This window comes from Pangasianodon hypophthalmus, chromosome 23 (assembly GCF_027358585.1).
Source record: "Pangasianodon hypophthalmus isolate fPanHyp1 chromosome 23, fPanHyp1.pri, whole genome shotgun sequence".
NCBI lineage: Eukaryota > Metazoa > Chordata > Actinopteri > Siluriformes > Pangasiidae > Pangasianodon > Pangasianodon hypophthalmus.
Window position 1 is genome coordinate 1,468,124 of NC_069732.1, and position 25,553 is coordinate 1,493,676.

At 38.1% G+C, this 25,553-nt stretch overlaps 1 protein-coding gene and 1 pseudogene across 1 annotated transcript in view; both read left to right on the forward strand.

Moving 5' to 3' along the window:
- The window catches only part of LOC113546241 (NACHT, LRR and PYD domains-containing protein 12-like), a 123,974-nt gene that overhangs the window by 90,354 nt on the left and 8,067 nt on the right, over positions 1 to 25,553 (forward strand). The window lies entirely within an intron of this gene.
- Positions 4,218 to 17,635, forward strand: LOC117595818 (protein NLRC3-like; annotated as a pseudogene).

Here is a 25,553-nt window from a genome sequence, read left to right on the forward strand (position 1 = left end):
ATCAGAGTGGGTCTAATGCCACCAACCAGGTGGTCCACACACATGGACTCGGGTAAATGCCAGGCCCTCCTGCCTATGTAAAAAACACTCTTCCTAACAATATTTATAAAAGCAACTGAGTCATTGTAAGTATTTTCTTTTTCTTTTTTTAAGTGTTTCTATTGTTTAAAATTTTTAATTTGAATTTAATTTAAATTAACAAAAACATACAATTTTAACAGGGGTATGTATTTTTTATATCCATTGTAACTAACCCTAACCTTAACCTCAGTAACGAAAATGAAAACTTTCAGTGCATTTAGGGTTTTTTTTGTGTGTATGCCCTCATGGTCTAAAGTCACACATACAGAAACCCTATCCCTGACCAGGATAAAGCAGTTACTAAAGAGGATTGAAAGAATGATCCTTTTTTTTAGTTGTTGCTCTAATATAATTAATAACTAAGATGCTGAATTTCATAGTGATTAAAGACAGATGAAAAAGTTCCTTCTGAACTGATCTGTGTGTCCTGAACTGAGAGAGTGAAGAGTGTGTTATTGTCTCTCTGCAGGTTGTATGTTTGTGATATCTCAGATGAAGGCTGTGCTGCTCTGACTTCAGCTCTGAGATCAAACCCCTCACACCTGAGAGAACTGGATCTGTCTTGGAATAAACTCAGAGACTCAGGAGTGAAGTGTCTCTCTGCTGTACTGGAGAATCCTCACTGTAATCTGGAGACACTGAGGTAAGATCATCTCTCTGAGAGTCACATGACCTGCTCCTCAGTAAGATACATTCTCTAATAGTGAGACTGAAGCAGAGGTTTTAGGTTCAGCATCAAATATCCTGAGGAGGAAAATCATTACATTTCATTGCGACACTGATTAATTCCACCCTGGTGTCTGCAGGTTGTGTGATTGTGGAGTCTCAGATGAAGGCTGTGCTGCTCTGACTTCAGCTCTGAGATCAAAAGATCAAACCCCTCACACCTGAGAGAACTGGATCTGTCTAGAAACAAACTCACAGACTCAGGAAAGAAGCTGCTCTTCAGTCTTAAAGATGACAAACTTTACAAACTCCAGGACTTAAAGTCAGTTGTAAGCATTTCAGATAAATTTGTAAAACATACAATATCTAGACCTATTAGCAATTGTTTAATGTTTTTAGTGTTTAGTATGTTTTTAGAAGAAAAGTCTAAGTAACTGGTCCTATTCCTATAAGAGCTATTGATTGTAAACGGGTTCAGATTCAGTGAGTTCTGAGTCAATGGGTAGTTTTTCTATTTGATTGAACTTTGTATTCAAAATCACACTGATGTTTAATATTAACCTCAACCTGTCAGCTTCAATATAAACCTTATTTTCTTTTATTTTTAGGGTGTAAAAAATTTTCATCTGATGCAGACTCCAATGAAGACATTTTGTATTAAATGTGTTCCATTCCCAGAGGCATTTCGTGGACATGTATTTTTCACATTGAGGAATGAAGAACATTTTGGTCATTTTGCAGAGACGTGTTCCTGTGCTTGCTTGGTGTGATTCTTCATGTGTGTTTAAGAGAGTGGTGTCAGGACTAAACAGTTACTGAAGATGAATGAATTGTTAATAATAATAATAATAATAATAATAACACACATTTCCACAGTGACACCCTACAGGATCCAGACATCATATCAGGACTCAAGTTCTGGTTAAGGTTCCAGCTGAGTTCTCCAAATGCACATGCCTTGGCTTTTATTCAATGTTCTTGCAGATCTTCTCATTTATGAATCTCTGTTTAAGGCTTGCCTTTCTAGTAACACATGCTTTGTTTCATTTCTGTAATATTTTGTAAATTTGTCAATGTATTCTTAAGAATTTTGCAGTGGCCATTTTTGTTCAGAAATATTTATCAATTTTGTATGGTAAGTTTTAGCTAATATTAGTGGAAGGGTATTCAGAGTAACAGTAAATGTAAAGTGTAAAACATTCAATTTTAAATTGAATACAAAATCACAAGAAATCCTACATATAAAGAAATAAATGCAATAATATGGATGAAAGAATTTGTCTAAATAATGTTACTTATGGAAAATTATTTACAGTGATTTTATATTCATCAACAGAGACGTGTTATAATATAAGAGCTCACAGGTCTTTATTTCTGTATAGAGTGTAATACTACAGTTAAGCCACTGGGGGGCAGCAGCAGCACTGTTACTACTGTACATTGCACTGTGTGTTAAACAGTTTTCAGAGCCGACACTATTAATGAAGTTTCAAAGAACACACACACACAAAAAAAAAAAACAGGTTTTTTTTTTCAAATTGAATATCATAATGTACATTGGTCTGTAAGGTTTTATAAAAATGTGTACAGAATTCCAACCAAAACTATCAAGGCACTCAGAAAAAGTAGATAAATTAATTAGCATTCAAGAATCTGATTAGAATTTAATTTAATTTTAATTCAATTTGTTTTGGTTCATCTTCAAAATTTGATGTGCAGTAAAGTCCAAATCTTATCGGTTCAAATATCTGTTAATTATTTCTAACACAATATCTATACTGTAATAATTGCAGGACTAAACAAGAGGTCTGTGTGTGTGTGTGTGTGTTTTTTTTCTTTTAGTCCACTTCATCATCTTCATAAAGCAAGTTGCTTTTTTCCAGTTACCAAATAATCTTATAAAACTTCATTTTAATCATTTACATTCAGTAAGTATTAATTAATAACAGATTTAATGACATTTTAAATAATATTTTTTCAGCAAATACTGTATAGACCATCCAAAATATTCCCTTTTACTCCAAGTGTAATCAATTAGCCAAGCAGCAAAATTCAGACATGTCTCAGCTTTTTGGAATAAAGAAAACATTGTGGACATTTTATTTTTGGCTGAAGAGTCCATTAAATGCCATTCAACAATCACTATGGCCATCTCCTGTGCAAAGGTCACCATCTAACCTCACCAAATTTTACAGACTGGATTTTACTTCGTGTCAACCCATGTAGTAGGTTTCAGTTATCCTCACTCTCAAGCAGAATACAATATTAAGTCTTAATCTTATCCTCGGAAACATACAATATCAGCACATTTTCACCCTTAAGAGAGAGAATTATAAGAATATGAGTGATTCTTATTCTCAATAAAGAACAGTGTCAGCACTTTTGATATTAGTACTCAGCAAGGAAACAAACTAATAGGAAAAGGTCCAGTAGTTCATAAGGAAACTAGCCTGACAGTCCTCCACTCAGATGCTACATACATAAGCTTCTATAATACAAGCCTGCTCTGCAGTGGGGAAGGTGGCACCAAACAGAGGAGAAGAAAGAGGAGAGAACAGAAACTGAGTTGGAGGTGCATGAGTAGAAGAAAGGATTTCTTCTGAGGTGACAAACACCTAGACAAAATCCTTTTGCTAAATATAGATGTGAGGGTAAAGATCCTGTATAATTCTTTTCTTCATAAATGACCAATTTTAGTTTCTGTAAGTTATGCTATCCTAATGTTTTAGTTTCTGTTTAGGTTACAGAAATGTGTTTATACGTTCATATTTTGATATATATTTCATGCCCACTTTCAGTTTTATTTTTTTTTTCTCCACTTGCAAACAACACAAGTGCAATGTAAACAAATTCAGTAATTCCTTGCATTTCTATGCAGGTGTGTGTGGTATTTGGATGTAATACTTTCATTTTAAGGATGATGTTCATGATTTTGAAGCCATTTTGCTCTTATTACAAACAGATTCACAAAATGTGAGTATAATTTTGAGAAATGTGTAAGACCAGTGACAAGCAGTGACACTGTTTCGGAGAATTTTCTATTAGCAGGTGGGGGGGGGAGCTGTTAAATAAGAAGACTGGACAGGAACACACTTTATTTATGACGGCTTATGTGTGTTATTGCACACTGGTGCACAGCTGAAGCTATTAGTTACGTTATAACATTGATGAGATTTTCAATATTGGATAAATGAGTGGAAAATTTTGAATGATATGGTTTTGCCAGATGATCCATGTACTAGCAAATGTCCTTATTATGATTATAGTACTTACACACTGAGAATTACATGTAGCATTTTGTAATGTGAATAAACTTGAACTGCAGATTAGTGTGTAGAATGTGTAACATGGAAACACAAAGGTTAAACACTGCATATGTAATGTTCATGTGACACTGCCTGAACCTGTTTTACTTCTCCTTTGTCTAATCTGTTCTACCTCTATTAAAGTGAAAGAGTTTCTCCAGTGTGGACACCTTTTCAGGAAGTTGTGTGGACAAACACAAAGATCTAGAAACAGTGAGATTAATGCCAACGCAACAAGGATTGTTGACTAAAGGTAAAAGATTTCTCTATTTTAATTTCAGGTGTGGAAAATGATTATATACTTCATAAGATGGTGTGTAAAAACAACAGTAGGAAAATCGCACTATGTGAACTGAGTGTATTTAACCTTCCAGGGTAAAGTTGTTTTTTTTTTTTGTTGACATTCACTGTTTATTCCAGTTTCTTTCTTTGATTTCCACAAACTAAATCTGCAAAATAAATCAGACCTAACATAACTTTTATCATTGCTTGCAAACTAATGACAAGCATACATATTTTTTAAATGTATTTCGTGGAAGTGTGACATTTCAGCACAAGCCAAGGTGTGGCGTTGTGACGTCAGAGAATGTGTTTAATCAGGATTGCCAGGGCCACAATTTTTGTGCCATAATTAAATAATTAAATAAAAAATAATTATGTGGGTCAAAAAGCAGGTCCAGTGTAGCCTTTTTTTTTTTTTGGAGGGTGAGCGGAAGGGTTTGGGGGTGTTAGTTTATAAATAATCTGTAAGGACAGATAGTCTGTTTATGATGTACAGAACCATTTCTGCATTGCAAAGATTGGAAAAGGGAACATAGATTATGGAGTGGATAATGGCCATACCAAGATTTGACAAAAATGTGCAGGCCTATTGCGCTGCACATTGTGCTAAAACCTGGCAATCCTGGTCTTAAATAAAATGTCTCTCAGTATTTGATTTAATTGAGTTTCGAGTTTCTCTCTTGGATTCCTCATCAACCAAACAATCATAGATAATAACCTTTACTTCTGAAGTCAAAAATACTACTGTGTATTTTTTAAAATCTATTTCATTAGATTTTTGCTCGGTGTGAACATTTCAGCAAAAGCCCTTGTGTTTAGGTGTGACATAACACAGATTTGGCAACCCGAGCATGCAGATAAAATCAAAACCACAAAAATGCAGATGTATAAATAGAAGCATAATTATGGATTAAGTCACAGGTTCCCAGCCCTGGTCCTGGAGTGTCCCCTGTTCTGCACATTTTAATGTTTCCCCTGCTCACTCATTCATCTAATCAGCTAATTCACAGAGTTGTGTGTTAGAGCAGGAAAGCATTAAGTGTGCAGGACAGTGTTTACTCCAGGACCAGGGTCAGGAACCTGTGAGTTCAGTCATTTAGTTTAGTGATTAATACAAATAATGATAATTCAACAATAATTGCTATTTTCGAAATAATAAGCATCAAAATTGTTTTCTTATTTGAGACTTTTTATTGGAAGTTTCCAGTTCTCTTTAAGACACTTCTCAAACTGCAACATGTCGTCAGTAGATGGCGACATTCACTGATTAGTATAACAGATCATATAGGCTATGTGTTCTCGCATAGTGTAAGTATTTGAGTAAAAATTAGATGCTAATGGTCAAATTCTTAGGAAAGTTTCAGACACGAATTCAAACAGGACTAGATTCTGTCCTCTGAGCATGACATTTAAGACTATTCTTCTTTCTAATCCCTGTAAAACCGACTCTAGGGTTTTATACATAAGAAACCATTTTATAATGAAAAGATTAGTATTTTGATTTTCATATCTCTCTAAAAATGGCATAAGAGAATACAGAAAGAGAGCAGATTACTGCTTATTTTACACAGAGCAGAGCTGTCTCTAGATTACTAAAGGGTCTGTTAAATCTGATAAAAATGTATGTAGCCTATAATCTGCATTTACTTTCCCACAGTTTGTTGCTACAGCTTTTATCTAGAATGGAAAAGAAAAAAAGAGAGTATATTTACATTACAATAAAAAGCGTCTCAGAGCGCCTCTGTGTCACGTGCTCACTCTCCTGTCAGTCAAATTCAAAAATATGCTCGAGCGCTCTGCTGCACGAACGGAAACAGAAGACCAACTGAAATTTACCTCAGATTACAATTTATCTCAGACTGAAATTTACCTCAGATTACAATTTATCTCAGACTGAAATTTACCCCAGACTGAAATTTGCCTCTGACTGAAATTTGCCTCAGGTTGAAATTTATTTCAGACTGAAATTTACCTCAGACTGAGCATCAAGAGTCAACAGCTCCTGAGGTAAGTTAACTTTTAATATAACATTTTATAGGATTAATGCTTTGTGTTCAGTTTAATGTTAAAGGTTAATGCCTTTGAGAAATATATTTTATGCGAGCACTAGCTACAAATGCTCCCCAGAGACACCAACGATCTCTGCTTTTTTCTTCCGAGGTTTATTTTTCTTCGGAATATCTCTGTACATTTAATGAATAATATGAAAACACTGTTATAAGGTTTCTGCCGTTTTTTTTTGTTTTGTTTTGTTTTTGTTGTTTTTTTTCCAAGTCACGCAGTACATAGCAACTAATTGCAGGTGGAAACTAAAGTTGTGAGAGGGAGAATGAAAAAATGTTGTACCAGACATATATCGTTTCAAAAAGCGAAATGTGGAGAAAACTATGAGAGAGATGTGTAGGTCATGGCAGAGCCACTTCAGTGGTTTGAGTCTCCAAATGAGTTTCCCAAATATCACAACAGGGATCTGATCCATGCAAGAGGGCGAATGAGATCCAAAAAAATCTGCTATTTTTATTGTATATTAGTTTATTATTTTATTGGTTTGCCACCTGAGTTATATTTTACTTTCAAATTGTGACAATCCAAAACATCATGTGTCTGTTTACTAACTGATTATTAATGCTCTTAGGTTCCTGTGTTAGTCACTGAGCAGAGAGAAGAAAACCTGAATCATCTTTTAACAACAATATTACTCTATGGTACACTGTACTGTTACAGCATGTACATATAAAATAAGGATGTATTTTATAGCTATTAAAATAGATATGAATATAATTATTGAAATTTGTATACATATGAAATACACATGTTAATATACATTGTGTGATCTCTTCATGATGTACATTCCTACATGCTTGTTTTCTTATCATACATTAGCATTTGAACAATTGTTTGAACAATTCAACAAATATATTAAATGATATTTTGAGTATTGTCTTGTGCATTTGCCTCTGTGTATTGAATTTCTGAGAATCATGTTTCTTTCTTGTTTCACAAAGTGTGAATAACTAGAAGTATATGGTATCTATGTATTTTGATATTTAATCACAAGATAACTGAAAGAGTTATTTTTTGCAATGTATTAGTTAAATGACTGAGACAATACTGTTATACCAGGGCAGCGCTAAAGGCATTATCCAACCAATAGTCTAATTTGGAAGCCAACTTATTTATTATTAATTAATTAATTGACTGATTATTTGATTAGTTCTATAAATATTATAAAAGTTGCATTACCAAAAAAGTATTACATTACTTTCTTATAAAATATATTTGAATCTGGTGAATTTATTTATTTATTTATTTATTTGTTTATTTATTTATTTATCTATTTATTTATTCTTTCTTTCTTTCTTTCTTTCTTTCTTTCTTTCTTTCTTTCATTTATTAGTGTTTATTCATCTATGTATGTGGACTGTAACCCACTGCAGCAGAAGAGATCAGGCCTGGTCAAATACAGCCATAAGTCCATGACCAATAACGTTTCTGTACTAATGGTGAAAGATGGATCACTCAAATCCTGATGAACCTGATGGATCTCCACAATTAAAAAAGAGGTAAAGCCACTTTTCCTGTATCTTTGACATGAACAAAATAAAAAATAAAAAAATAATAATAATAATTTATTAATAGTAAAATGTGTATGTTGTTGAATAGTGAAGCCCAGGGAAAGATATCAGACTGTGCAGGACCCAGCAGTGCCTCCATGAACAGTGATGTGTCTACAGATCCTCCACCAGGATTAAAAAATGAAGACCTCTCATCTACACACAGGTAATGTTTCCTCACAGGTATTTCCTTTTCTAGTTAATATTGATAGTAATAATTAACCTGCATCATCAAAGCTTCATGGTTAAACTACCAACTTCATCTGAACATAAAATAATATCCATGTTGAAATCATGGTGTAGTTAAAATACAGCTAACAGCTACTTCTAAATGACACAGAATATTCATAGATTATCTGTAATCCTATACGTTATATACACATTATAGACCACCTCAAACCCATAAGCTTTGTATAATATGTAGATCAAAATAAATAAGAAAAAAAAATACCAGGGTGACAGTACAAACTTTGCAAAACTACTCCAGTATTGCAAAAGCACATCATAACTCTTTACCTTTCAAAATAATATGATTCAAACTTAGACCAAATGAGGAACAACAAAAATAATTTAATAAAGCTTTAGGAAAACACTAACGTGCACTGAATAAATGTTCCTGGTGTTGTGTGTGTGCAGTGAAACCCAGATAAAGAGATCAGACTCACCAGTTCCCAGCTGTGTGTCCATGAAGAGTGAAAAGTCTATGATTTTACCAACAAATTTTAAAGAGCAGAGAGAATCCTCACCTGGATACAGGTAACAACTCCTTACAGTGAATTCAGTACTCTCATATAATACAGCTTCTTCCACCAAAAACGCCATAATCCAATGTAAACAATTGAGAAATGTATTATTGTTATTATTCTTATTCTTATTCTTATTATTAAGACTGTATTGTATATGTTTAATTATATGTGTTGTTTGTGCCCATATTTGTAAAATATTTTATTACGACTGATTTATTTGTCTTCATGAGGAAATATGTTCATCATGCTTTTGACTGCAATACAGCATTAGTATTATTTGTGTGTGTTTGTGCAGTGAAACCCGGATAAAGAGATCAGGCTCACCAGGACCCAGCTGTGTGTCCATGAAGAGTGAAAAGTCTATGATTTTACCAACAAATTTTAAAGAGCAGAGAGAATCCTCACCTGGATACAGGTAACAACTCCTTACAGTTAATTCATTACTGTGATGTATTATGACAGGCGGCAGAGATGGAGACAGTTGCGATGATTGCTTTTATTAAAAAGTACTGGTAGAAACAAACAAATCCAAATCAGAGTGAAGAAACAGGCACAAGGTCAGGCGATGTACGAACAGGTTATCAAGAACAAGGCAAGGATCACAAAATGAGAAAACAAACATGAGTTAAAAGGCTTGGTATGCCAGCTGTGAAAACAGAGTTGAACGAATACTTCACAAAGTCCTCGTTCTGTAAATGATGTTATATAGTGAGTGGTGGTAATTGACTACAGGTGTGAACACACGTGCAATCAGTGCAATCAATTGAAAGTGTGAGATGGGAGTTGGAGTCCGTGGTGTCCATGTTTTCAGGTAGAGGTGCATTTTGAGAAATGGAGCCAAATTCAGCATTCACATTATATTCACATTACAGCTTCTTCCAGAGAAAATGTCATAATCCAAATTATTATTATTATTATTATTATTATTATTATTATTAATATTAAGGCTTCAATGTATATGTGTTTAAGTTTGTTAAGTTTGTAATGTATGTGTGTTTAATTTTATGTGTTGTTTGTACCCATATTTGTAAAAATATTTTAACGTCTGATTTATTTTTCCTAATGAGTAAATATGTTCCTCATGCAATTGACTTCAATACAGCATTAGTATTATATATGTGTTGCTGTGCAGTGAAACCCATATAATGAGATCAGACTCACCAGTACCCAGCTGTGTGTCCATGAAGAGTGAAGAGCCTATGTTTTTTCCAATAAATTTTAAACAGAAGAGACAATACTCACTCATTCGCAGATAACAGACATTTGCATGTAACTTGAATAAGATAATAGCTAACTGTTAATGATTTTCATTTTGATGAAATGGAGTAATCTGTTGAGGCCAAAAGTTTACATACACTTCCAGTGAGTCAAGCATTTACATGCACCAAGTTGACTGTCTCTTTAAACAGTCTGGAAGATTCCAGAAATCTGTCTTAATGTAAAAAAGAAGCATTTGATTGGCCAGTGGCATAATTAGGACTTAAATTGTAGTGCAACTGTGACTGTATTTAAGGGCCAACCTTTGGAGCCAGTGCCTTTTGCCCTTGATAACATGGGAAAATCCAAGCAACTCAGCTGAAACCTTGTATAACAAGTGTGGACCCCACAAGTCTGGTCCCTCGTTAAGAGCAATTAACAGCTGAAGGTACCAGGAGCATCCATACAAAGATTTGTATACAATTACAATAATCTTGGGAGCACATAGACAGTGCAATGTTCAAAAAAGAGGCACAAATTACTTCCCAATGATAAACAAACTTTGCTGAAATGTTCAACTGAACCCCAAGACAACAACAAAGGAACTGGTAACAGAGTTGGAGGCATCAGGTACCAAATATCCACATCCACCATTAAGAAAATCCTACTTGGGCGTGGCGTGAGAGGCTGTCGCACAAGAAAGAAGCCACTATGCCAAGACCGGCATAAAAGAGCCAGACTGAAATTTGCAGGTGATCACCAGTCTTTGTAATGTTTTGCTGGAAAAGGGACAGGTGCACTTCAGAAAATAGATGGCATCATGAGGAAGGAGGATTATCTAGAAATATTGAAGCAACACCTCAAGACATCAGCCAGAAAGTCAAAACTTGATCACCAAAACATTACAAAGCTCTGACCTGAATTCCACAAAAGGTTTGCAGACTGAGCTGAAAAAGCATGTCTGAGCAAGGCTGCCCAAAAACCTAAATGAGTTATATCAGTTCTGTCAGGAAGAATGGGCAAAAATTCCAGCAAAGTATTGTGAGAACTTGTGGAAGGCTACCCCAAGAATATGACTCAAATTCAAGCAAATAAAAAGTAATGTCACAAAATACAAACAAAGTATAGGTATATAATAAAGTGCCAGAACTAACTGATGCAACGTAGGAAATACTGTATATTGTTAGGATTTTGGAATATATAGACTGGTCACTAAATGGACACTTTATTTTCACTTGCTCTGTTAATCTTCGTTATTGTTTTCACCTGCCTCTGGTTTGCTAGACTATTTATACCCTCCCTTTTCTTTGTTCATTGCTGAGTCCTCGTGTTTCTCATGTTAGTACCTAGCCACTGCCTTTGTTACCAAGAGCTTTATCTTTTGCTGCCTACCTTTTTGGGGTCATTAATGTTTTGGTTTTTTTTTTTTTTGCCTTTTTGGAATCAATTTAGATTGGTGTGAATTTTGCCTTATTATTTGTTGTTTTTTGACTTAACATTCATCTGTTCACATTTGGATTGTTTTTTTGTATCTCTCTTTGCCCTTTTTTGGTGAATCTTTCTGAAATAAAGAGCTTTCTGTTTTATTCCCCCATCCCTGTCTCCTAGAGTTTCTCTGTAATTGAGTCTGGCCTAACCTGTTAAGTTGTTGGGTTATCACCACCATGACCAGGGTTCAATTCCCATCCAGGGTCACCAACAAGCTAGACCCAGCAGAGCAGCAGTCCTTGGCTGGCTTTAGCCAATCAGGGTGCAGCCATACAGTGACATGACCCAGATCTTGCCATATGTGCGCCATTTGCTTCTTCACATTTGTTGACTAATCTCCAGCCCAAGCCCTACTGAGCTCCACAGCCAAACCAAGCCTCTGACCCAATGTTCCCTCAGCTCCAGGCATTCACCTTCCTTTCTCACCACTCAAAGTTCCTGGGCCACAGCCATCTGGGAGGGGGTGCAACTACTAAGTGGAGGCTGCCAAACAACTTTTCCAGCTTTGTCAAGGCAGTTGTAGTGTGGCTGAGTATACGTTTCTTTTCCATACACTGTCTGCTGAGAGACAGTGGAATCAGAATGGTCTCTCAGACCCCATCAAGGAAGAACTGGTCTCAAGAGACACAGAGAGGGACTTGCATTGCTTGGAATGCATCAACAGCACAGACTTCAGTTACTGGGGCCTCAACAAGTTGACTCAAGAACTGCTACCCTCTTCCACTCATGTCTACCACTTTTGAGCTGCCGCAAGGAGCCACAGTATACACAAAATTGGATCTCAGGAATGCCTACCTCCTTGTTCTCATCAAGGATGGAGATGAGTGGAAGACTGCATTCAACACCCCAACAGGTCACTATGAGTACCTGGTCATGTCATTTGGCATGACTAATGCCCCAATGATCTTCCAGGCCCTTATCAATGATGTACTGCATGACATGCTCAACCACTTTGTCTTTGTTTACTTAGACCTTGTTTACTTGTTTACATATTTTTTTAAGTTGCTCCATGAACATGTCAGTCATAGCCGGCAAGTCTTGCAACGCCTCCTGAGGAATCACCTGTATGTAAAAGCCAGAGAAGTGTGAGTTCAATGCTACAGAGGTCTCCTTCTTGGGTTCATTGTCTCCAAGGGGAGTCTCCAGATGGACCCCAAGAAGATTAAAGCAGTCAGGGACTGGCCTATACCCTTTTCTGTGAAAGAAGTTAGACACTTTCTGGGCTTTGCAAACTTTTGCCAGTGGGTTCATCCACAGTTTCAGCTCAGTAGTGGCTCCTCTCATGGACCTGATTAAGAAATCCTCCACCTGGTTTGTCTGGACCTCCAAACTGGAGGAGGCCTTCTCTGAGGTCGAGGCATTTCTCTTCAGCTCCAGTCCTAGTCCTGCCTGACCCAGCCCTCCCCTTAACTGTGAACATGGAGGCTTCAGAGGTGGGTGTTGAAGGGGTGCAGTCTCTGTGGTCATCTGACAACAAACTCCACCTGTGCACCTTCTTTTCACACCGGCTGTCCCCCACAGAACGGAATTATGACATTGGCAACAGAGAACTGCTGGCCATCAAGTTGGCCTTGGAGGAGTGGAAGCACTGGTTGGAGGGGCCCAACAACCCTTCAAAGTGTAGACAGACCACAAGAATCCAGAATATATCCAGTAGGCCAAGAGGCTGAACCCCCATCAGGCCAGGTAGGCTCTGTTCCTTAACCAATTTCAGTTTAACCTCTCCTACTGTCCTGGTTCAAAGAACCTCAAACTGAACACCCTTTCCAGGCTGTTTCAACCACCAGAACTAACCCAAGACCCTGAACCCATCATCCCTATTTCCATCCTCATAGCCCCAGTTTGCTGGGCAGTTGAGACTGTAGTCTGACAGATACAGCAAGGAGAGACAGACCTAGGAGGACCTCCCAACTGACTTTTTGTCCTTGCTTCTGTATGCACCCAGGTACTGAAATGGGGGCATGGTTCTTGCCTCGCTGGTCATCTAGGTGCCATGCGGACCCTGGATTTCATCAAGAGGCACTTTTGGTGGTCCAGCATGGAAGCAGATACACAGCGTTTTGTGGCTGCTTGTACCACCTGCACCCAGACTAATGATCCCTGACAATGCCCCCAGGGACTACTCCATTCTCTACCCATCCCCAAATGACCGTGGTCCCATATATTGCTCAAATTCATAACAGAAGTACCCACCTCTCAAGGTAATTCTGTCATCATAGTGATAATTGATAGGTTCTCCAAAGCATGCCATTTGATCCCTTTACCTAAACTCCCCTCTGCTCAAGTCACTGCTGAACTAATGTGTATACATATGTTCTGAGTCTGTGGTTTCCCACAGGACCTGGTGTCTGATCGGGGGCCACAGTTTACCTCCCAGTTCTGACGGGCATTCTGTTGGCTGATTGCACTGCCGGCCAGCCTCTCCTCTGGTTTCCATCCCAAGTCCAATAGCCACACGGAGAGGTTGAACCAGGACCTGGAGATGACTCTGCACTGCCTGTCATCCTCTAACCCAAGCTCCTGGAGCAACTACCTCCTGTGGGCAGAGTATGCGCACAATACTCACCACTGCTCTTTGACCGGGATGTCCCCATTTGATCGCCAGTTCGGGTACCAGCCCCCGCTGTTCCCAGAGCAGGAGCCCGAGGTCAGAGTCCCTTCAGCACAGAGGTTTGTCTGTCGGTGTCGGCACACCTGTATGAGGGTAAGGCAGGCTCTACAACAGGCCTCTCAGTGTCTGCAGCTCCAGGCCATTCGCCGGCGCAGAACCGCCCCAACTCTTCACCCTGGACAGATGGTATGGCTCTCCGCCTGGGACCTTCCCCTGTGGGTAGATTCCCATAAACTGCCCCCCCGGTTCATTGGCCCTTTCAAGTCGATCATGTGGCAGAGCGTCTCCTTTTTCCCCGGTCCATGTGGATCAATCCCACCTTCGATGTTTCCCAAATGGGTTTCTCAAACTTGTGCTCACCAGCCCCTTTTCCCCGGGATGGACATTCTGCTGTTGTGTTTTCCTTTTTTTTTCACTTGCCGTGTTAAACTTTGTTATTGTTTTCACCTGCCCCTGATTTGCTAGACTATTTATACCCTCCCTTTTCTTTGTTCATTGCTGAGTCCTCGTGTTTCTCATGTGAGTACCTAGCCACTGCCTTTGCCTTTGTTACCAAGAGCTTAATCTTTTGCTGCCTGCCTTTTTGATTTTGGGGTTCGTTAATTTTTTTTTTTTGCCTCTTTTGGACTCTTTTGTTACTGTCGCCTTTTTGGAATCTTTTGTTGTTTTTTGGCTCTTTGGATCTTTGTGAATTATGCCTTATTACTTGTTGTTTTTGGACATAACATTCATCTGTTCATGTTTGGATTGTTTTTTGTATCTCTGTTTGTCCCTTTTTCTTGAATCTTTCTGAAGTAAAGGGTTTTCTTGTTTTAGTCTCCCACCTCTGTCTCTGGGAGTTTCTCTGCAATTGAGTCTAGCCTAGCCTGTGGAGCAGTGGTTAAGTTGTTGGGTCATCACTAACATGACCAGGGTTTGATTCCCATCCAGGGTTGCCAACCCTTACAGTATATGGTAATATGAAATGTGTGGAGTTGTGAAGACTTTGACTGTGAAATTTTGGCCTCAGCTGTATGTAAAAATTGTACTTTAGGTTGTTTAAAAATATGTTGTGGCTGCTATTAAAGTCAAGGTAAAGTACTCAAGATAAATAGATTCTACAGTCTTGCTGAAAACACAGTAACTATCAACCACAGCTTTTATAGCTCTGTAACACTGACTTCTTTTATAGCTTTATAACACTGTAAATGAACTCTAATAGTTTATAATTAAAATACTGGCATATGTTTGCTCCCTTCTAGCAATATGAGTTCTAAAATATATCATATCCATTTGCATTCTGTAAAAAAGTTTGTAAATCATGTAGCAGATTTGATGCTGAAAACCCTAATTTTAAGTAATATGGATAGTGGTGTAATAATGGTGTACAGGTGAATGATATATAAAATCTTTTGTTTTCACAGTGACCTACAGCAAGCAGGAGACAAAACAGAACAGAAGATCATAATCACAGATACAGAGTAAGCTAACACTGAGAAGTAAAACAGTGACAGTGGTATTATTAGGGGGCCAATAGGGACCCTACTGTTATTCTATGTTTTCTTTTTCTTCTTCTTCTTCTTCTTATGTCTAGGGTGTCTATAGCAGCCCATAGAACCATCTGGTAAAAAGCTGTGAAATTTTTACTGTGAAGTTTGAAATTTGCACCACCATTGGGACAAGTTTGGGCCTAATTTGGAAGTACATTTATGGTCATATCTTTTGAACCGTTTGTCCAAAATTTAAAAGGTATCCCTGGATTCCCTGGGTCGAGACGAGTTCAATGCACCTATGACATCAATTTCCGCCAAATTAGATTTTCCCCCATCTTGGATTTGATCAAAACAGTTTTTTCGCTACTCCTCCTAAAAATTTTGTCGAAGCATCATCAAATTTGGCAAGCATCACCTTCAGAGTAAGCCTCACAATGTGCCAAATGAATTTTGAATAGTCCAAAGTGTTTGCTAATGGGCCAACAAATGTAAAGCCGCCAAACAGGCTAAACAGGAAGTGAGGCTGTATCTCATCAACATCTTTGTGCACTGACACAAAACTTGTTAGGCATCTTCAGGACCATGACCTGAGGCTATACAACAAATTTCGTGCCAGCGCCACCCACTGGTCAAAAGTAACAGTAACATGATTTTTTAAAAATGCTTATGTCTACCTGCCATTTTTGCTATTCCTCCTCCAAATTTTGTCCAATCTTTACCAAATTTGGCTCGCATCATTTTGACACCTCTGTAAACACTGCTGCATCAATGCCAATCTGCTGCCCATTTGTTCATCTAGACCTTTCCTCCTATAGTCAGAGAATTCCATCATTGTCCGTGGTCAAAATGTACACAACATGAGTGAAACTACAAATCACTCTTGCATCCCTTTGCCTAAAGTTATGGCTCTGCTTTCCTGTAATTGCTTAGGCAACAATTGTAGCATGTCTGTGAATGTGTAGCTCACTAAGTGTGGGTGCTTGGCCCCTGAAAATGCTGCTTGCAGCTTTTATTATTATTATTTTTATTATTATTATTATTATTATTATTATTATTATTATTATGCTGATATTAGAAACATGTTAGAATCACTTCTGGCTGAGTATTTCTACAGATTGATTAGCTTATCAAGTACATATACAGTAAATTCAATATTACAGTAGATTCGATATTACAAAGTTTGTGCTTGATTTCACCACATGTGTATTACCAATTTACAGGTGTAAATCTGTAACCCCTGAACCTCATCTTCTGGAGCAATGCAAAAGAAATCTGACAAAGAAGTTTCAGCATGTAAATGAGGTGATAACAACCCAGGGAAACCCAACACTTCTCAATGAGATCTACACAGAGCTCTACATCACAGAAGGAGACAGTGGAAAAGTCAATAATGAACATGAGGTGAGACAGATCGAGGCAGCAACAGAGGAAACACCAATCAAATGCAGTGACATCTTTAAGCCCTTATCTGAAGAAGACAAATCCATCAGGACCGTTCTGACAAAGGGATTCGCTGGCATTGGAAAAACCGTCACTGTGCAGAAATTCATTCTAGACTGGGCTGAAGGGAAAACAAATCAGGATGTTCATCTCATATTTCCACTTCCTTTCAGAGAGCTCAATTTATTGAAGGATCAAAAACTGAGTCTGCTGCGGCTCCTTCATTTCTTTTTTAAGGAGATAAAAGAAACAAACATTTCCAGTTTGGACAATGTTCTATTCATATTTGATGGTTTGGATGAGTGTCGTTTTCCCCTGGATTTCCAGAACACAGTGAGATTGTGTGATGTAACTGAATCATCATCAGTGAATGTGCTGCTGATAAACCTGATCAAAGGGAATCTGCTTCCCTCTGCTCTCATCTGGATCACCTCCCGACCAGCAGCAGCTGATCAAATCCCCTCTGAGTGTGTCGATCGAGTCACAGAGGTACGAGGGTTCAATGACCCACAGAAAGAGGAATATTTCAGGAAGAGGATCAGTGATCAGAGCCTGAGCAACAGAATCATCACACACCTGAAGTCATTAAGAAGCCTCTACATCATGTGCCACATCCCAGTCTTCTGCTGGATTTCAGCCACTGTTCTAGAGAGAATGTTGGGTGAAGCAGAGAGTGGAGAGATCCCCAAGACTCTGACTCAAATGTACACACACTTCCTCATCATTCAGACAAACATCATAAAGAAAAAGTACACAAAGAGCCAAAAGGCAGATAAAGAAATAGTTCTGAAACTGGGTAAACTGGCTTTTAAGCAGCTGAAGAAAGGCAACCTGATCTTCTATGAGGAAGACCTGATGGAGTGTGGCATTGATGTAAAAGAAGCATCAGTGTATTCAGGTGTGTGTACACAGATCTTCAGAGAGGAGTGTGGGCTTCACCAGAGTAAAGTGTACTGCTTCGTTCATCTGAGCATTCAGGAGCACCTCGCAGCTCTGTATGTGCACTTGACTTTTATGAATGAAAAGAGAAATGTTCTTCAGCAGAATCTGTTTTCTAAACTGTCAATGCTGCTTAGAGAAATTACAATCTCAGATGTACACAAGAGTGCTGTAGATCAGGCTTTAAAGAGTAAAAATGGACATCTGGATCTTTTCCTTCGCTTTCTTCTGGGTCTCTCACTGGAGTCCAATCAGAGCCTCTTACAAACCACACAGACAGGAAGTAGCTCCCACAGCACACAGAAAACAGTTCATTACATCAAGAAGAAGATCAGACAGAATCCTTCACCAGAGAAATTCATCAATCTGTTCCACTGTCTGAATGAACTGGAAGATCGTTCTCTAGTTGAGGAAATCCAACACTACCTGCAATCTGGAAATTTACATCAAAGCAAACTTTCTTCTTCTCAGTGGTCAGCTGTGGTGTTTGTGTTACTGACATCAGCACAAGAACAGAATGTGTTTGTGCTTAATAAATATACCAACAAACACTGTACATCAGATGAGGTTCTTCTGAAGCTCCTGCCTGTGGTTGCAGCATCCAGAAAAGCTGAGTAAGTAATGCTGAATATAACTCATACACCGTTAATGTTAGCAGCAGAGAAACTGAAAGAATTTTATCAGACACTGATGGATCTCAAAGCACTCTTAAATCAACAGGGAAACTGGACATATGTTCTATGTACTTAAATAGTGAAACTGGATATATGTTTTTTGTTCTATGTACTGTACATTGAATATCTGTACTACATTTAGTACACAAATATCACACAATGCATTATGCAGCATGTTGTGATATGAGCTACTTAGATTTGTGTTATATTTTATTTTTGTATTTTGGGAAGATTTAATAACTTGTTTAATAATCTAGTGTTAACTCACCTTGTATTTTGTTATTTCTTTCAGGTTTAATAACTGTGACCTGACAGAGAAAGGCTGTACAGCTTTGGCCTCGGTGCTCAGCTCTGAATCCTCCAGTCTGAGAGAACTGGATCTGTCTGGGAATAGATTCACAGACACAGAATCAAACCCCTCCCACACAAGAGAACTGGATCTGTTTTGGAATAAACTCAGAGACTCAGGAGTGAAGCGTCTTTCTGCTGGACTGGAGAGTCCTCAATGTAAACTGGAGTCACTGCGGTAAGATCATTCCTCTGAGTCACATGACCTAGGACCATGTTTATAAAAGCTCTTATAAATTCTAACTAATGTACCAGTAGTCCGCCCAATTTCCAGGTTTATTTTTGCTTCTTTATGACGTCACATGTATAATACAGGTCCCTATTTCTGTATTCTCCAAAGCATAAAGTGAATAACTTTTCAAAATGTGATTACTGATCAGGGATTACATTTATTTTTGTTTAACAGAAACCAGGGTTAGAGAAAATGAGTATGTAGCATTAAATGAAGCTAGCCATCCCAGATGCAGGTTTTAACCAGATTCTACAGGTTTTACTTTCCCCACGTCTATATTTCCTTTAAGGTTAGGTCAGGGGTTGCGTTAAACAGGAATTTCCCATTATTTGAAAAATTTTTAAAGAATTGATTAAAAATTCTGAATGCCATCTGTCCTTTTTACAAATACAAAATAAAGCATTCAATCTAGGCATGCACAGCATCTTCATCTTCTGCCACAGACATAGAACCTAAAAACCATTCTGGAAGTGTAATACTATAAGAAAATCCCTGTGCTTGTGCTCATTCAGCACTAGTGGCAGAACTGTGCACTTCTCTGTTTACAAATGTAGAAGCATATGTAGTAGCATTTCAAAACTTCAGATGAGATAGTGAACAACAGCAGCAAAGCACTGTAGTCACTTCAGGGCTGTAGCATTTCACAGAATCTGACAGCACAAAATCCACTCGATGTAAATGGCAAAAACATGGGGTTATACTCTCTCAAATGGAATGGACAGATTAAACTCAGAAAAGCCAGCAGTGTATGTGGGATGAACTCCAAAAAGGTAGCTGTGTGTAGGACCTACCCTTGCTACAGGCCCTGACTACCCAGCTGTTTCTCCTCTCGATAAATGAGATAACTTATACAGTCCCCTCCAAACGTATTGGAACAGCAAGGCCAGTTCTTTTGTTTTCGCTATGCATTAAAGACATTTGTGTTTGAGATCAAAAGATGAAAATGAGCCAATAGATCAGAATTTCAGCTTTCGTTTCCTCATATTTACATCTAGACATGTTAAACAGCTTAGAACCTTTGGTGGCAGAACGCCCAGTTTTTAGGTGAGTAAAATTATTGAAACAGATAGTCTTAAAGTAAATAACACTTAATCTTTGGTAGCATATCCCTTGCTTGCAATAACTGCATCAAAGCGACAACCCGCTAACATCACCAAACTGTTCCATTCTTCTTTTGTGATGCTTTTCCAGGTTTGTAGCGCAGCTTCTTTCAGTTGTTTGTTTTCTCCCTTCAGTCAGTCAGTCAGTCAGTCAGTCATATTTATTTATAAAGCACATTTAAAAACAACAGCTGTTGGCCAAAGTGCTGTACAAAATTTAAGCATATACCAAAAATACAAAAGTAAACATAGAACACAGCAACAGATAGTACACTACAGTTATGTCACTGTGCTTACTTATGACCGTATGCAACAGTAAATAAATAAGTTTTAAGAAGAGACTTAAAATCAGCACATGTTGGTGCAGTTCTTATATAGGGGGGCAAATTATTCCAGAGCTGTGGAGCGGCCACTGAAAAGGCACGATCTCCTTTTGATTTCAAGCGTGACCTTGGAACAGTCAACTGAAGACTATTAGTTGATCGAAGTTCCCTGGAGGCATTACAGTGGAACAGAAGGAGATCGGAGATATATGGAGGAGCCAGTCCATGCAAACCCTTATAAACAAACAACAATGTTTTAAAATGGATACGATATTTAACTGGGAGCCAGTGGAGAGAGATCAACACTGGTGAAATATGTTCCCTCTTCCTTGTTCCAGTTAACAATCTAGCGGCAGCGTTTTGAACAAGTTGAAGATGTGACAATAGAGACTGTGAAACACCCAAGTACAATACATTACAATAATCTAATCTGGATGAGATAAAAGCATGTATTACAGACTCCAAGTTAAGAATGACTTCATCTTTGCAATATTATTTAGCTGATAAAAACAACTTCTAACCACAGCATTGATCTGTTTATCAAAAGTCAAAGCAGAGTCAAAAGTTTCTAACATGTGAATGAAGATTACCAGATAGAGGTCCCAGTTTACTGGCCACAGCCTCTGTAGAAGCAGGGGAGCCAAAAATTAAGACCTCAGTCTTAGACTCATTTAACTGGAGGAAGTTGGCAGACATCCACTGTTTAACATCTCTCAGACAATCAGACAGACACTGTAAACTGGAGACATCCTTAGGATGCAAGGGAACATAACACTGAGTATCATCTGCGTAGTAAGTGGTAAGTCTTCTCTTCAGGAGGTGAAATGCTACTCAAATGCTTTAAGCTCTGGTGATTGACTTGGCCAGTCTAAAACCTTCCACTTGTTCCACTGATGAAGTCTATTGTTGTGTTGGCAGTGTGTTTTGGATCGTTGTCTTGCTGCATGATGAAGTTCCTCCCAATTATATTGGATGCATTTCTCTGTAAATTGGCAGACATTCCAATCCTTCTGATTCTTACTGCTAATGAGTGGTTTGCATCCTGTGGTATGGCCTCTATATTTCTGCTCTTGAAGTCTTCTTTGAACGATGGATTGTGATACCTTCAACACTGCCATGCAGAAGTTGTTGATGATGTGACTGTCTGTTGTTCTCACAATATTTCTGTCATCAACTACTGTTGTTTTCCTTGGCCGACCTGTTCCATGTCTGGTTGTTAGTACACTAGTGGTTTCTTTCTTTTTCAGGACATTCCAAATTGTTGTATTGGCTATGCCCAGTGCTTATGCAATGGCTGTAGATATTTACACATCTACATGTAAATATCAGGAAACGAAAGTTCAAATTCTGATCTACCGTCTCATATTCATCTTTTGATCTCAAACCCAAATGTGTTCAGTGTATAGTAAAAACAAAAGAATTGGCTTTGCCATTCCAACACTTTCAGAGGGGACTGTACAGTTTATACATTAAAATATCATAAACTGACAATTTTCTTTTCAGTATGTAGTCATTTTTTCCCAAAAAGTAAACTAACATGTGGGAAAAAATAAGTACAACCTTCCTACTTCGACAATCATTAATAGAGTAATAAGCAACCAGTTGTTACTTATGAAATGCACAAGATTAGTTAAACATCAAGAAGTGTGACCACCTCTATAAAAGCAGAACTTATGGCAGTTTGGTGTTCTGGAGCACTCAGGTGTGAGTCTAGATCATGCCAAGAAGAAAGGACATCAGCCATGACCTCAGACAAGCAATTGTTGCTGTTCGTAAATCTGGGAAGGGTTATAGGGCCATCTCCAAACAACGATTTCACCATTCTACAGTGAGAAGGATTGTTTACAAATGGAGAGCCTTCAACACACTTGCCAATTTTCCCAGGAGAAGGCATCCCAGCAAATCTGGAACAATATCCTTTGGACTGATGAGACCAAGGTGGAAATGTTTGCTCATCATGCACAGTGCCATGTTTGGCAAAAACCCAAACACAGCATATCACCACAAACACCAACTGTCAAGCGTGGTGGTGGAGGAAGGGTGATAATTTGGGCTTGTTTTGCAGCCACCGGACCTGGGAACCTTGCAGTCAATGAAACAATGATGATCTCCACTTTATAGCTGAATATTCTTGAGACAAATGTTAGGCCATCTGTCCAGCAGCTTAAGCTGGGCAGAAATTGGGACATGCAACAGCACAATGATCACAAGCACACCAGCAAATCAGCATCTGAATGGCTAAAGAAGAAAAAAAATGAAGGTGTTGGAATGACCAAGTCTAGACCTCAACCCCATTGAGATGCTGTGCATAAAAGAATACACTCAAACATCAATGAACTGAAGCAATTTTGGAAAGAAGCTTGGGCCAGTATTTCTCCAAAATGATGTGAGAAACTGATAAACTCCTACAGAAAATATTCAAGTACTTCAATTTATTGTTGCTAAAGGTGGTTCTAAATGTTACTGATTTATAGGGTGTACTTATTTTTTCCAACCTGGTTTCTGAATGTTGGTTTACTTTTTGGGATAAAATGACTACATATTGAAATCTGTTGTGTTTTTTTGTTGTCAGCTGAGGTTATTTATTTATAGAAGTTGGTGAGGGCCGCGCAATTATTATTTAGGCCCTGAAAATAAAAACATAGACTTGAAGGACGGTGTACTTTCTATTTTCCATGACTGTAAAAATAGACTTTGATAGAGTTTTTACAATGCTTTCCATCAACATGACCGATACTGATTTGCTGTAACGCAGCCTTTGGGTTGGGTTGAGAGGTTTGGTTATTGTCTCTCTGCAGGTTGTGTAGTTGTGGTGTCTCAGATGAAGGGTGTGCTGCTCTGACATCTGCTCTGAGATCAAACCCCTCACACCTGAGAGGACTAGATCTGACTGGGAATAAACTCAGAGACTCAGGAGTGAAGTGTCTCTCTGCTGTACTGGAGAATCCTCACTTTAAACTGGAGACACTGAGGTAAGATCATCTCTCTGAAAGTCATATGACCTGCTCCTCAGTGAGACATATTCTCTAATATTGAGACTGAAGGAGAGGTTTTAGCTTCAGCATCAAATATCCTGAGGAGGAAAATCATTTCATTTTATTGCACACTGATTAATCTGATCACAATATTTGTTGCATCCTCTATATACACTATGACAAAAAGTATGTGGACACCTGACCATCACATCTATATGGGCTTGTTGAACTTTCCAAAAACCATTGACATTAATATGGAGTATAACCTGCTGCTGGGAAGTTTCTACAAAATTTTTAATGTGGCTGTGGGGAACAAGTTAACACACATGCACCTTAGAAATAAAATAAATGTAATTTATTTTACTATTATTTTGTTTTTTAACTAGTGCTCTCACATAATTCGTGATTAAGATCATGTATTTCATAGTGATTAAAAACTGTATTGTTTCTTTGATGGAAAAGTTGCTGCTGAATTGATCTTTGTGTCCTGAACTGAGAGAGTGAAGAGTGTGTACTGACTCTCTGCAGGTTGAAGCTTTCTTATTGTTATTTACGCCCTGATAAATAAAAACCTAGACTTGAAGGAGGGTATACGTTTTTTTTCCAATGACAGTAAAAATAGACTTTGACAGAGTTTTTTACAATGTTCTCCATCAACATGACCAACAATGATTTGCTGTAATGCAACCTTTGGGTTGGGTTGAAATGTTGGTTATTGTCTCTCTGCAGGTTGTGTGATTGTGGTGTCTCAGATGAAGGCTGTGCTGCTCTGACTTCAGCTCTGAGATCAAATCCCTCAAACCTGAGAGAACTGGATCTGTCTAGGAATAAACTCAAAGACTCAGGACTGAAGTGTCTCTCTGCTGTACTGGAGAATCCTTACTGTAAACTGGAGACACTGAGGTAAGATCATCTCTCTGAGAGTCATATGACCTGCTCCTCAGTGAGACATATTGTCTAATATTGAGACTGAAGGAGAGGTTTTAGCTTCAGCATCAAATATCCTGAGGAGGAAAATCATTTCATTTCACTGCACACTGATTAATCTGATACCTAATTATCTGATCACAAATTTAGTTGTGTTTTCTATAAATACTTGATGATATTGATCTTTAGGGCTGCATGTTATAATGTAAGAGCTCACAGGTCTTTATTTCTGTGTATAACGTAATACTATGAAGCCACTAGGGGCACCAGCAGCACTGTTACTACTGCACCACATAGCACTGTGTTCAAGTTTTTTCAGACTAAAAAAAAGCTATTAACAAAAGACTTGACTAAAAAATAGTTTTTTCACTCTAGACCTAGACACTGAGACTGTGTCTGAGTCCTGTAAACTAAATGGAAGGCTGTTCCATAGCTGCGGGGATTTGTAAGAGAAAGCTCTGCCCCCTGCTGTAGTCTTCCTTATTCTAGGTACCAACAAAGAGCCTGCACGTTTTGATCGAAGTAGGCGTGGTGGATCATAAAAGAACAGAAGTTCACTCAGGTAGTATTTTAAAATCAATGCAAAATTTGATTGGGAGCTAATGCAGTGTGGATAAGATGGGGGTGATGTGGTCATATCGTCTGGGTCTAGTAAGCACTCTGGCTACTGCATTCTGGACTATCTGAAGCATATTTATACTGGAAAATCCAGACAGCAAGGCATTAATATAATCCAACCTCTAGGTTACAAGAACATGAACTAGTCTTTCTGCATCATGTAGTGACATTATATTTCTTATCTTAGCAATATTTCTGAGATGAAAGAAGGCTATTCTAGTAATATTATTTACATGAGCTTCAAATGAAAGACTGGAGTCAATAATCACATCACTGCTGCACATGATGAAACAGAAAGGCCATCCAGAGTTATTATGTAATCAGAAAGCTTACTTCTAGCTGTATGTGGTCCTAGTACAAGTACATCTGTCTTGTCAGAATTAAGTAGAAGAAAGTTAATAAGCATGCAGTGTCTATTGTCCTTTACACATTCCTCAACTTTATTATTCTGGTGTTTCTCATCTGGCTTTTCTGAAACATATAACTGTGTGTCATCAGCATAACAGTGGAAGCTA